The sequence below is a fragment of the Pteronotus mesoamericanus genome, unplaced genomic scaffold (assembly GCF_021234165.1).
Source record: "Pteronotus mesoamericanus isolate MK-2021 breed Mesoamerican mustached bat unplaced genomic scaffold, CSHL_Meso_final contig_78, whole genome shotgun sequence".
In the NCBI taxonomy this organism is placed as follows: Eukaryota; Metazoa; Chordata; class Mammalia; order Chiroptera; family Mormoopidae; genus Pteronotus; species Pteronotus mesoamericanus.
Window position 1 is genome coordinate 6,974,211 of NW_026555258.1, and position 12,553 is coordinate 6,986,763.

A 12,553-nucleotide genomic window follows, 5' to 3' on the forward strand; every position below is an offset into this window, starting at 1 on the left:
GTCTCCCTTCCCACAGCCAACACTGGGCAGTAGAGTACTGTGGCTAACTAGTTCAGCAGATCGGGGTCCCAGCCCCCATCCCCCAGCTACACAAGAACTCTGTGATCTGACTTGGGGTAAGGCACTCACCCCGTTGAGCCTTGGGCTCCTCAGGCCAAGTAAGGAGGGTGATGGCATTGACCTTGGCAAGGGGCATATGCTTCCAGCATGGCATACTCAATATTCTTGGTCAGCAAGAAAGCAGGGGAGAAAGGGTGGCTTTGAGAGGGCCCACCCATTTCCATGGGGCCTTTTCTCACTTCCTGCAGAGAGAGCTTGCTCTCTCCTGCCCCTCCTGTCCGGCTTCCGGGCGGGCCTGGCCTCCCTCTGACCGGAGCCCCGCTGACACCCACTGGGCCCAGGGGCTGCCTCTGGGTTCCTCCCCTACTGCTCTTTTCTCCCTGGCCTGCTCTCTCCGGGTTCCTTGCTGCTTCTCCAACCCTGCCCCTCGTAACTGCCTCTGCTGGCACTCTCTGCCTCTTTGTATTAACCACAATGGTAATTAATTAACTACTTGTACAGTTACGCGTTTAATATATGTGTCCCTCACCACTAGCTTGTAAACTCTGTGAGATGAGACTCTGTCTGACTTCTTTCCTGCTGTTTCTCCAGTGCTTGGTACTCAATAAAAATTTGCTGAAAAAATAATGAGTGGTTACCTGTTTTTGCTTCTAAGTTCCTTGAGGGCAGGGGCTGTTTAACTGATCCCTTTCCTCTGTACCCTGCAGAGAACCTGCTACTGAATGCGCAACAATAAATATTTGTTGAGTGAAACCAAGAACAAATAAATGAATAAATGAACCGAGAGAATGAACCCCCATTTGTTTTCCCTTTTTACCTTCTTCACGCCTTGGGACCCAGCCTCCCCTTCTGTGTAAATGGCTTCCTGGTCCTGACCAGCCCCTATCTTGCAGCTTCCCTAGACCCATAAAGGTGACAGGTGAGAAGTGAAAGGCCTTCCACATTTGTATGTTGTCATCGGAAAAATAAGGCTTTCAGGACACCTGCATGGGTCCTCTCTACCTCAGTTCCTGCAGAAGACACAGCTACCTGGTCAAAAGGGGTGGCTGCACCCCAGGAGAGGATACATGGGTACACACTGGACTGGATTCATCAAAGCCATTAACTGCAAAGTTTCATACACACGCTCATACATATGGTGGTAGATGGTGGTGTATTCTGGTTAAGAGAATGGAGAAGTCCTTAGAGTTGCTTTGGGTGAATCACACATCTTTTTACTTTTCTTTACTCATCTGAAAATGGGACCTAATATTACTGAATTTCCTTCTTAAATAAAGGATGTTTTCCTGTTCGCATTTAAACATTCCTGGAATTAGAAGACATCTTCAGTCAATAGGTATATTAATCTGGCTATGGGTTTTGGTCCCCTCCTTCCAAACATGGTCAATAAATCCAGAGTATAGCACAGAATCAAGGGCATTCTTGAAAGCTAAGTCTTAACTCAGACTGTTGTATCTCACATTTTCTCACAAGGCACACGTCTAACTAAAGTCAGTAGAGTGAGGACATCTGTAAAGATCTAGCCTGATTTAAAAAGGTGACTTTGTGCTGTAAGTGTTATAAACCAGGCATAAACCTGCTAGGCACGACATGGATTTCAATGGAATGAAGAAACCGTGTGAAGTGCATTCATGCCGCCACATGTGTTTAATGTAAAACCAACATCCTGTCTGCCAAACACTGGACCAGAAACATCACCCGCCTTCACTCAAAAGTCAAAGGGCTTTGCAGGATAATTTTGGTGACCAAGACTCTTTAAAAAAGATGCCTGGGGAGATGGAACCTTTCCCCCGCTAAGTAAATTTTTCTAGAGGAAATAGCTCCATTGACCTTAGACACAACTTCAGCTCTTTCTTGAGAGCTGTTTAAAATTGTCATAATATCTGATTGTTTGAAAGTCTCACTAAAGATTTTCAACATGAGGACCTGGGGATGGGGTGTCTCTTTAATCTTCTTTTCCCTTCTGCTAGTCCTTTAGTCCTCTCCTCCTCACAACAGAATCAGGAAGGAGGAAGCCCTTTGGGAACAGAGTGCCCAGGGGGCAGTGGGATGTTCCCAGGCCTTCTGGAGGAGGGAAGAGAGTCCATCTTTGCTTCTTTTCCTTTTAAACGACTTTATGTAATAAGGTATAGTGCATTTTGACTGATGTAAACACTTGTTAACTGCCACCCTAACCTTGCTCTTTTGACTGTTGCTGAGCGTGAAGAAGGTAGGTGCTCAGCCTCTGGTTTTTGATCCTACTTCCTAGAATCCCTGTGCACCTCACCTTGCTTGTTCACACTGCAGAAATCAGTGACCGAGTGGGTCCTGACAGGGGAGGTGAGACCACCTTGCTCAGAGCAGAGCTGCTGGGCAGTGGAGGCAACACAGCGTCCGAGAGACCCCTGTCATGGTATTACAGTTGCATATTTATTCATTCAACACGCATGTATTGAGTGCTAACTAAATGCCAAACATTGCTCTAGGTGCTGGGGATATAGAAGTGGACGGGGGTGGCGGGGGGTGTGCAAGACCTGTGCCCTTCTGGACCATACGTACTATTGGGAAAAGAGAGGCATAAACTAACAAAACACTATTGCATGTTAGATGGGGGAAAGGCTGTGGAAAATTAAACAGGGGAAAGAGGAGAGGCCAGCGCATCACCCAGTGACAGTTTTACAGTAGTGTGAACGTCTTACCTCCCCCAGCAAACAGGAGGGCACTCACAGCTGCAGGGTGAGGGGCTCAGAGCGCCTGCCTTCCTGACTTCAACCCCCTCCCTGCTGACATGGAGCTGGGGTGTGCCTGAGCCCCGTGGACCTGCTCTGCCCTGATCAGTCCTCTTCTGCTGGGCTCCCCCAGGATCTGCTCCTCCCTGGCTCCCGTGTCCCCTCTGTCCCTCCATCGTCCTACCATCTCTGGCCCAGAAGTGGGCTGGCTTTCTTTTCAGGTTCAGTGTTTCCACCATGACTAGACATTCCTTTACCACATTTCCAAGATTGGACCACATGGTAAAAACCAGCAGCCCCTGGTTCAGAGTCTCTGAATCTCGGTTTTCTCATCTATAAAATGGGCATGGTAATAGTGCCTGCCCAAATAGCGCCTGGGTGGTTGCTGTGAGAATCCTACAAGATAGCAAGTGAAGTGGTTTTCAGAGCCTGGCATTTGCTGGGTGCGGAATCAATGGGAGCTGATAACAGGAGGGGCTGGGCTAATGGAAAGCAAGGCGGGGGGTGGGGCCAGCACAGTGTGCACCCTGGCTTTGCCTCCCCCTTCCCTCCCCCAACCCAACACTGTCATTCTGGCTCCCCTTTCATCAGGGAGCTTAACTCCATGGAATCTTTGCCTCTGGCCAGTTAATGAGAAAAACTCTTCACCAGATCTGCTCCCCTCCTCTGCCTGTGCCCCCCTCCGCCCCCCCATTGCCTGAAGAACAGCCTCTTCAAAGGGAAAGATGCCTTTCTTGTCAGTCAAGATGCAGGAAGACTGGGGGGTATCCTGGCCCTTTCCTTTCTTGTGTTCTGGCTGTGAGACACCATTTTTCTCCTCTCTGAAAATAAGCAGCCTTCAGAACACCCGGAAACCTCGGCACTCACTGCCAAAGTAGTCAGTGGCTGAATTTGTCTAGGGTGCCCCCTTGTACTAAGAGGGTCTCAGTGTCTCGGCCTGGATCCTTTCTCCGGGCTGAAACCAAAGCACTTTGGTTGTTTCCTATCTTGGGAGCCTGGCTTAGTCCACAGTTTACATTGTAACGCTTCCTATTTTTTAACCTACCCCCAGTTCTCACAAGACATTTGGTTAAGTGAGTAATCTCTACCATTCCCCTCTTCCTTTGAGCTGCTTCTTGCTTCTTTTCCCTCGAGCTCCCAGGGTTTTGAAGAAGTGGAACATGCTCATCTGTTCTGGCTTCTTAGGTGGACCTTTTAGTCCTGAATTCCTGTTGGGGGTGGCTCAGCTTCTGGCCAAGTGATAAACTGAGAAGTTTCTATGGTCAAAACTCACTGAACCAGTACAGATGCTTAACCTCTCTGAACTTGTTTCCTCATCTGTAAAACAGAGATAATAAGCGGTCTGATCCCCAAGGGTTGTTGGGAGTTACAATGAGATAATGACGGTAAAGTGCTTTACAAAGTGCTTCATATGGGATAAACACAAAGACTGGTAGCTCATACGTTCATGTTTGGGTTTGTTCAGATGAGTCTTATTCTCCTGCTGAGACTTCTCTGTGGTGACCAGCTACCTGGGAGCTTTCCCACTGAACCCAGGGCATCTGCCGACTTGTCTGTCAAGCGTAAGCAGCTTAACACAGGGGCTTTGTCTAGCTCTCTCACAATTCTTAGAAGTTACCAGCATTTCCTGCTGTTGGGGCTTCCTGTGACTTAAGTCTTGTTCCTCATTGTGGTACCTGTGCCCAGCATGAAGCTGGGCACAAGGCAAGCGCTCAGTTAATGTTTTAAGACAAGGAACAAAGGAGGACAAAAAGTGGTCAGGCCCCAGCTGGCTCCCACTAGCATGAGATGGTCCTGAACGAGGGACTACAGATTCACAGAGCCCTCCTGGGTGGGCGGCATTCCAGCCGCCCTGCCTGTAGCCAGACCATTGCCTGCCATGCCAGCCCTCCTCAGTCCTCACTCCAACCTCCTCTCAAAACTGCTGCTCAGCCTGCCTTTCCACAGAGCTGAAAACCAGGCGGAGTTTGCCTCTAAGAAATGAGTGACAGCAAAGCCCCTGTGCTAAGGGTGGTGGAGTGTAACTGACATTATTCTTTCTCCCAGTGGGAGAGGCCATGGTCACCTAAAACAACCTCTCTTCCATCAACATGTCAACAATCTCGTTACCAACAGGTGTTCTGGAAACCCACTGATGGGACAGCCATTCCCTTCAATAAAATGTGTGAAGTTCTTCCTTAAGTTTTGCTGATACTTCAGCCTCTAGATCTCTCTCCAGCTAACTTTGTCAGCAGAAAGACCATCCTGAATTTCAAAGCACAGTACAATAAGTCTTGGGAGCCCTAGAAGCTCCAAAGAATTAGGAACAAAAGTCTAAGCATGGCCTTTTCTTTACTTAACAGAATTCAAGCTGTAATGTTGGCCCAAGAATCTCTCCAAACACCCATCATTTCCTTTCCTTGCGTCTCATTCCTGTAGGTGGGGATGCTGTTGCTAGCGGAATGAGGATACGTACAACAATCTCATTCAGAACTGCAATGGTCTGCTGTGGAGTACGGTTCTCTGATGGAGTTTAAGCTGCAGTTTTGGGGACCATCCCATTCAAAGAACAAGAACATTAAGAATGAGCATCAGGAAATACAGTCACACACATCACAGATAAAGCTCGGAAACACCAAGCAAAAGACGACAGACACAAGCGTATGCACTGCATAATCCCATTTATATAAGTTCAAACCTGAGCAAAACTAGTCTATGGTGGTACTACTCAGGACAGGTTAGTCTTGGAAAGAGGAATGAGGGAAGTTTGGAGCCCCATACTTTTTTGATCTGGGTACTGGTGACAAGGATATTTATTTTGTGAAAATTCATTGAGCTGCTCATTTATGATTTGTGCTCTTTTATGTGTGATCATACTTCAGTTACAAAAAAAAAAAAAAAAAGGCGCACATGGCCAGCAGGAAATCCTGAGGTCCAGGACTGAATCACACAATGATTATGCAAGCTTGTGTATAACTTTCTTTAAATTTAAGCTCTCAGGGCTATGAAAGAACAGCATACCCAGCCCAGCTTTCTTGTGTCCACAGGGGCCATTAAACTCTACCAAGAGAAAACTTTCCTTTCCCAGAGAACAGGGGAGGAACTCTCATCCGGGGTCTCTTCCTTGACCACTGTCAGTGCAAGTTCTGTATCATGACCTCTAAGGAGGCCAGGGGTCAGCAGCTGCTAGAAAGTACAGCTGCTGACAGGGAAAAAAGTCCTTAAGAACATGTAACCATTTTCCCTGGAGCAGATAAGAATCCTGTCTGGGAGGGCGGGGCGGGGGGGGGCTCCCAGCCACAGAGTCAGAGCTGCCCGTCCAGCTCGCATGGCTCCCCCCAAGTGCTACTCTGATCACAGGCCAAGCTGCCTCCCAGGCATTCTGTAGAATACCAAGTTGACAAGTTGACTTTCATCCTCTCTGGGGGGTGGGGGTGGGGGTTGGGAGTGGGGGAGGTCTGGGGTCTAGATTTTTAAAAGGAGTAGTTAGTGGCTGGTAAGATTATTCAAAGAACAAGAAGGCACTGTTTTTAAAGTCAGCCACGCTAGTCATTCTAAGTTCAAAAATAAAACGCAGGTGAATTATCACCAGCCGCCCTTTGTAAAGAGGGTGGAGAGACCAGGAGCAGCAGAAGCAGCTCTGCAATGGGTGTGACTGTTGTATATGATGTGGTTTCAGACCAGCTCTCAGTTCCTGATCCCAGGCACTGGCTGCAATAGCTGCTCACAGGCTTGTGGGGGTAGAGCAGGGTCCTTTGAGTCCCCATGAGGGGAGCAACCTGAACATGACAAAGACAACTTTCAATATCCAGTAATTTATGAAGCAGTTCCTCGCTTGGGGTGACAGGTTAAAAAACAAATCTACATTTGCTGGGTGACTGAGTTTACAGGAGGGACTACAACCAACGACGGTAGTTTCATATGTTTTCAGCTCTCAGCCAAGTGAGAATTTGACGTCTCTGTCTCAGTGAGTGTTTTGGTCTGCCCTGTCCCTTGCCTTGCTGCCGCCATACCGAAGCTGCCCAAGGACTGTAGGAGACGGTCCTGGCTCCAAACAAACGAACTCGTTGGGTACCAGGCCCTGGGCTGGAAGGAACACAGAAGTATGATGACAGACACGCCAGGACTTGACACCTGCACCAGGGACACAACCTCGGGGTTATGGGGACTCTAGGGAAGGACAGACGGCACTGAGATGGGAGGAGGTGGCATTAGGAATGGACTTTATTTCAGGCGGAACTACGGGCAGGTTCTGGCAGGAGGAGGAGGAGGCAGTGACCGGCCTCTGCAGAGGGAAGTCAGTAATGTTCATGGATACAGGGAGGCTGCGGGCAAGTTTCAGGAATTCGGGGTTGGGCAGCGGGTAGGAACAATAATTGGCGAGATAGTGAAAACCAAGCAGAAAGGAAGTCAAAGCCTTCAGTCTGAAGAGCTTGGGCCTACTTTGGGAGGAAGTGGGCACCCCCTGGAGGTTTCAAAGTGGCTGGGTGACATGATGAAAGAGTGAGGCTGACAGATGTGTGTAGGATGAAGAGGAATGGGGAGACCAGGCTGGCTCAGTAATCTAGGTGACAGTTAATGAGGATGGGCTGGTGACAGCCACCTTCCAACTCTTTAATGAACTGCACTTAATTGAGTGTGTGGGGATCAGGTTCTTGAGGTCCCGCTCAGCTGTCCTTCCCTCCTGACCTTCATGGAGAGAAGGGAGTGAGCATTTCCCTTTTTTGAGGACATCAGGGGGACAGTTTTTGACTCACATTTAAGGAATTGCTAATTGGAATTTGACTGGCATGCATGACTGGAAGATGCATGACCAGCACCAGAGGCAAAAGTCTCATGAAAGAAAGCCAAGTTCAGAAGGAGTGTCTGCAATTCTCGTTCTTAGACTGAGGCGCCTCGGTGAACAACAGCCCTCCCTTCCCCAGCTGGCCTCCCAGGAGTCCAGTGGCATTGCCTGTTTCCATCACCAACTTTGAACTTGGCCTACCTGGGCGCATAGTGGCTCCTCCCTCCAGGCCTGTTCCACACCCAGGAAACCACACTGGCAAGCCTAGTATTTGTCACTCAGCCCATGCAGGGAATGCAGTACAAACAACATGTCTTGGGTCACATCATTCCATTGGATTAATCTTCCTGACAGCTCTGATCATCACCTATGAAATCAAATCCACACTCATCAGCCTGGGATCTGCAGCCCTTCATGACCTTGGGTTCCAATATGGTGTAACTGTCATGAGCCTGGACTTCAGAGCCAGATGACCTAGTTTAGAATTCTGGCTCTGCCACTTACTTACCTCTCTGAGCCTGTTTTCCCATGCCTTTCCAGCTGGGTTGTAGTCAAGATCTAAAGAGATATCTTATGTAAAGAACATAGCACAGTCTGGCACACAGTAAACGCTCTGTAGCTGACATCTATTGCTATAGTCACAGCTTGGTCCCCAAGCTGTATACCCTTTCCTACTGTATTTCCACAGGCCCTTCCATCTTTCCCCACCTCCATGCCTTTCTTAATACTCTCTCCTCTGGGTGAGGTTGGCCTCTCCTTCACTTAATCCACAGTTCCGCAGGTCAGAACGCCACCCGTCCTCCCAGGCCCCGCCCAGGTGCTGACTAAGGCACCTTCCCACAGGCCCACAGTCAGGTCCCGCCCCAGGAGTCCGGGAGTCCGTGCACTTCTCATCAGCATTACAGAGGCCGCAGTCTTACCTGCCTCTAGAATGTGAGCTCCAGGAGAGAAGGGATTTGTGTGTTATTTATTGTCATATCCCCAGCACCTAGAATAGCGTGTAGTGTTAAGCTCTCCCTTCTTTTTTCTTTTTAGAGCATGATTCTGCCTACTAGATGGCATGCTTTTTGAGGGCCTGTTACTGATTTATTCTATAGCTTCCATATTGTCTTTGTGAATTCAATGTCCTGAACTGTGGGGGGAGAATCACGAGAAAAAAGTTCTGCTCAAAAAGGGAGTATGGGAAAATCTTGAGAGGCAGATATAGGAAACGATGATGGGGAAGTTTCCCTCCTTTTTACCCTAGGAAGAACAGTGATGAGTTGCCTGAAAACCCAGGAAAGCATGGGAGATTTAGGGTAGCTACAGGGCTATGACAAGAACTAGCTGTAACTTGGGTCTTGGCCTACAGTTGAGTTAAGCTCAGTGGCTTAGACCACATCCACAGCTAAGGGTGTCCTGGTTACCATCCACAGTAAGATCTACTTAAGAAGTGTTCTCTTCAGGTTGATGGTTAAATCTTATTTACAAGTTTGGAGTCATTTATATGGCACTGAGAGCAAAGATACTATCCTGAAATATCCATTTCTTTGTCTCCTGGAGTGTTTTCTACTACCTCTGAAGACAGCCAATCACTAGCCCAGGGCAGACCTGGTCAATAAATATTTGGTAAATAAATGAGAGAATGAATGGATCTACTTTTTTTAGATCCCCCCACATACCTACACTGATACTTTTCAACTATATACTTTTTGAAGAATATATATAAATGCACTTAAGCATTACTGAATTCATAATAGTTTTGTGATTTTGAATTTTTCTTGATCAACTATTATGTCTGTGTGTGTGTATGGTGGGGTCTGCAAAATTTTCCAATATTAAAAAATGATCCTTCAGCTTGAAAAGTAGAAACATTTGCAGTAAGATGCTTCTGAAACCACTACTCGCAGAACTGCTTAACATCATCTTGGCAGAATTCCTTGTGTGGGGCACAGGCTCACTGCTTTCCTTTCTGCTTTCAGATGGTTGGAAAAGCCTCATGCCATGCTCCCCCAGGGCCGATTCACGAGAAACAAACTGCTTCTATTGCATGTAACCCCTCCTGTTGTCTAGCCCAGATTCTGTTTCTAGACTGTAAGATTCTACTGTTACCTAAGACTCAATTTGAATGTTGTCCAAAGCAACTTCTGGTCCTTAATCAATTGCCACAAATTAGTATTAGATGAAGTACCTAATAACATGTAATCATGTTTTAGATTGTGCCAAAATCTCACTGAAAATATGCCCTCTTCTAGAACAAGCTTCTAGAAGAAATTAACAGAGAGAGTCACTTTTCTTCACTATGAGGCTCATATATTTCATAAAAAGTGTAGCAATTCAGTTTACTCTGCTTCCAAAGCAAGTTGTCAACTGTAAGTTACTGCACTGACATTCTGGACTGAGCAGACACTGACTTTTCTCTACCCGATATCATTTGATAAATCCCACTGCCCTCTTCTGCCTCACTTTACCTAAATCCAGTATTACAGCTAAGTACCTACTCAGATATAAAATCTTCCACTTGCGTTAGGAAAGAGGACCTATACTTATCTTAGAATTCTCAGCTAACGGGCAATTTCAGCAATACTTAGATGGCATTCAGGGGGAAGAGGGCATTTCCTATGATTGTTAGGTGCCCACCCTTCCTAAGAAAGGTCTTTGATGAAGCAAAAAGTCCATGGCTGTAATTGGTAGGTAAAGATTGAACAGTAAAATCTGCATTGTTTTTTAAATGCAGCAGTATTTACTCACTGTGGAACAGGATTGTGCCAGGAATGGCCACTTAAGAGACAATTAAGACACAGTTCCTGTTTCTGAGGAGTTCACTGTCTAACAGGACACATGGGTGTATGTGAAGAATGGATGGTATATATAAAATGACAATACAGTGACAAATGCTACAGCAGAACTAAGTTTAAAATGAAATGGTAACACTAAGAATGGTGTGACTAATTGTCAGGAATGCTCAGGGAAGGCATTAAGGGATTATTTTTGCAGAGCCTGGAACAATAAAAAGGAGTTTTCCAAGAGGACAGGGGCTAGGGAGGGGCGATGAAAGAGTATTCAAGGCAGGGAAAATCATCTGTGCGAGGACAAAGCGAAGCCCAAGGAGAGCAGCCAGGGCCCAAGTGGGGATCGGCATGCAGAGATGAACAGGCTGGCTATGCCAGGTTGGGGCCTGATGCCAACTAAGGAGTTAAGATTCTGTAAGGTAGATCATGGTAGGTAACAGGATTAGATCTGCCTAGGAGGGAGGAGGGCTTTGGGGCAGTCAAGTGGTGGTAGATGACACTAGAAGTGGAGCCTATTGTGAGGATGAGGCTGCCCCAGAGGCTGACTGGAACAGCCCACCAGCCCAGAGATAAGCAGGTGCTGCTGGTGCCAGGCCCCACAGCCTCCTGGAGATAATACCACAGCAGTGGCCGGGGGCCCAGGTAAGCCCTTGGCCTTTGGAACCCCTCTCTGGACTATTTATGTTCAGAAGTTAACACCTGGGGCACCAGCAGGCAGCGTGGGGTTTCCGTTGGAGGTTCTGACCCCCGGCTCTGTGATCACTAACCTACCTGGCAGGATTGGTGTGAGGACGAAGAGTTAATCCACGGAAGGGCTCAGAGTGGTGCGGGACGCGACCTACCACAGACCGCGTAAATGTGAGCTCCGGGAAGAGTGAGCCCTTTGGTCAGCTGTACCTCCTGACATCAAAGCTGTTCTGGGGGTGGGGGGCGGGCGGGGGGGGCAGTCCATGCTCCTTTTGCCTGCCCATTCCTTGGAGTAGGCCTTGATGAAACTTTCTACCAGTCTGAAAAATCACTGGACTCCCCATTCCTGAGTTTAATTTCTATATGTATTTCCTGAACTTAAGGAGTTCAAGTAGGGTCGGCTGCTGAGTCCAGGCCTGGAACAGTATCTGGATGGAACAGTATTTCTCTAGAAAGACCAAAGTGCAACAACCTGAAGGCTGCTGGGGAGTCACGCATCACCTAATGGCACCAGAAGGCACGCAGGCCCGTGCTCCCAGCACCTGAAGTCATGCTCAGGGCCTCACAGGTGCAGAGGGATAACTGTAAATGTCACCCTCAGACACAGATATCCCTGCTGGCCCCAGCAAAAGGGCGGAGAGAGGGGTTTCCCCGAGGCAGAAAACCCCCCAGCAAAACCACATCTCCCCAACAGAACAGGAAGCTGTCATCCTTTCCTGCGTTGTGAGGTGGCCTGGAATAAACGTCTCCCTTATGGAAATGTTACAAGGAATAAATGAGTTACTGTAAGTTAAGAACTTAGCACATATTAAACATGCAACAAAACCTTCCTTTACACCTCTTATTTTCAGACCATAACCCCAATTCTTCTCACACCTATCAAAGTGGGTATGATGTTCAATGGGTTGAATGGGTGTTCAGAGCCCAATAAGTATGTAGAACTGCAGGGGGCGGGGGGAAGCTCCAAGAAAAACTCTCTGTATCTTCATATTGTGAGCAGACAAAAGGTATTTCATACTATATAAATGTGGTAAAAATCAACACATTCTAGTCTGGTTCAAGGTCACCTAAAATCCTACAATTTCTGCTAAGGCAGATCCTGCAGGAGCCTCAGCAGCGTTTACTGACTTGGCACCCATCCACCGCGAGGGCACTGCCATGCAGCTGAGAATCTTTTCAGCAAACCCTAAAAGTGAGATTTTTATCCCAGCATCGCTGACTCCAAAGCAACAAGACAGGGGCTAGTTAGAGAAGCAGCCTTTAGTTTCCATTAATAAAGGTTAGCTGTTACATTAGGCAGACCAGTATACTCTGGGGACTAACTAGTATCTTATTAAGTTATAAATACATTTAATGGCTTTAGTACTTGTTACTTATTTTGGAATGTGAAGAAGGAAAAAATCAGAACTCATAATCATGAGAGTCTAAAAAAGCCAGTTTACAATACATATATTTACCTGTAATGTTGCATATAAATTACTCGGGTTTTATAGAGCCCACATACGCCCTCAAAGGACAGCTGTGATTTTCCTGTAATTGCTTCAAACTACTTGTAGTGGTAC